Source organism: Phalaenopsis equestris, unplaced genomic scaffold (genome assembly GCF_001263595.1).
Source record: "Phalaenopsis equestris unplaced genomic scaffold, ASM126359v1 Scaffold000579, whole genome shotgun sequence".
Classification (NCBI taxonomy): Eukaryota; Viridiplantae; Streptophyta; class Magnoliopsida; order Asparagales; family Orchidaceae; genus Phalaenopsis; species Phalaenopsis equestris.
Window position 1 is genome coordinate 192318 of NW_018165019.1, and position 1871 is coordinate 194188.

Consider the following 1871-nt stretch of genomic DNA (forward strand, 5'->3'; position numbering starts at 1 on the left):
GTGTCCACCCTCCTCGACATGTTCAACAAGCAGGGTTTGCTGACCCTCAGAGCTCACACCTTTATCAAGCTTAGGGGCCATGGTCTCCTAGCGAGGGACTCTCGATGCCCGCCCCTTCAGATCCCCATATGAGTCAACCTGATCAGTCGACGCAGATTCGGGCTTCGATGGTTTCCTTTTCTTAACTTTATCATTCTTTACAGAAGCTAGGGGTCCCTAGCCTACATTCGCTAGAATTTTGCGGTTTAAAGCGATCTGGCTCGAACCATCAACCATGGTGCAGCTCAATTATCTAAGGTGGAATAATGACAACAGATGCAATGTCTAGCTTATAGAGCACTCTGGGCACATAATCCAAGGAGAGTTAATTATTAAATTGATTTTCTTGATTCTAGTACACCATTAACTCTAATAATTTTCTCGTCCTTATCATAGCTATCGTTTTCAAAAAGCAGGAAAATTTGGGGAACTAATATGTATACACCAAAACTATCTGCACGAATCTCAAAACAATCGAACAACCTAGTTGGCGGTTAGACAATCAAGGTATCCTACCATCCAACAAGCGATCATGTGATCAAGTTCGATTAACTATTGCGAGAAATTTAATCGTCGGACCCCACCTGCAGTCCCAACCAACCAAGACGCATGCAAGTGTCTTTGATTGCAAGCTAGTCTGTCGACCTACTTTTACTACGGCAGACGAGATAGTCATTCGACCAAGTGCCTCTGTCGACGACATTTATTTCGGAAGGCACGGTCGCCACTCAGTTGGTTGCCACTTAGCCGATCGAATTCAAGCAGACTGACCAACCAATTACTGTTATATTAGAATTTAAATTATAATACTAATATAATATAAAATCTATACGATTAATTAGAGTTTCAATTGTATTAAGAACGGTTTCCATAATTGTTTCATTTTTTCTGTAATTGTACAAATACACTCCTATAAATAGGAGGCAAAAAGACAAATAAATACATCTCTTTCCCCATTTTTTATAGTGAATTCTTATCATCTACTTTATCTTTCCTCCTTCATCTGGTTCTAACTCTCGAGGCATGTTCACAACAAGCAACTTAGAATTTAAGAGTTAGAGATTGACAACTTAGGTAATTTCAAACGAACAAATCAAAGACATGAATAAAAACTTATGTAATGTCAATGAAATATTGAGATAATGTTAAATAACTCAAATAAATATTTGTACCTGGTGATGAAAATAATTTCACATTGAACATAAAATTGTTAACAATTCAAAAAATTAAGTCAAATTTAAATTTACCATGAGCTAAATAATAAAACATTTTTACCAAATTAATTGTTTGATACCATTAGATTTCTTAATAAAACTAGTTATAAATTTTTAAATTTTCTTATAGTTATTCTGTTATTGGTTACAAAGGTTAGTAAACTAAAAATGGTTTGCAGACACAGACAAAGGCACAATAAATGAATTATCTAACGTGACCTATAAGTTGTTGGACTGAGATACAAAATTTTAATTTTTTTTTTATTATAATTCTTAGATTTAATATTGCTATTCGATGTATAACATGTGATAATTTTTTAAGTTTATTTTATGGGAAGCATTAGCAAGACCATAAGCTAAACAAAAAAAAAATACTGAAGGATGATAAACCATGCATGTTTGCAAAATCTGTTGTTAAAAAAAAAATTAGTAGTATCACCGACTTGCATATATTTGAGTTTTTCTAATATCAATTGCATATGTATAGTATCAGGTTTTACATTCCAACATCAACAACAATTATATAACTAAATTAAGATTCGCTTGAATCAAAACAAATCAAAGATTGGTATATCTTTTAATTTTTTAAAAAATGTATGCCCACTTATTTTATTACTT

The 1871-nt window shown here is 33.2% G+C and overlaps 1 protein-coding gene across 1 annotated transcript in view; it reads left to right on the forward strand.

Annotated features, from left to right (window-relative positions):
• The window catches only part of LOC110029492 (tRNA-dihydrouridine(47) synthase [NAD(P)(+)]-like), a 44752-nt gene that overhangs the window by 30786 nt on the left and 12095 nt on the right, over nucleotides 1–1871 (forward strand). The gene's annotated exons all lie outside the window — the stretch shown is intronic.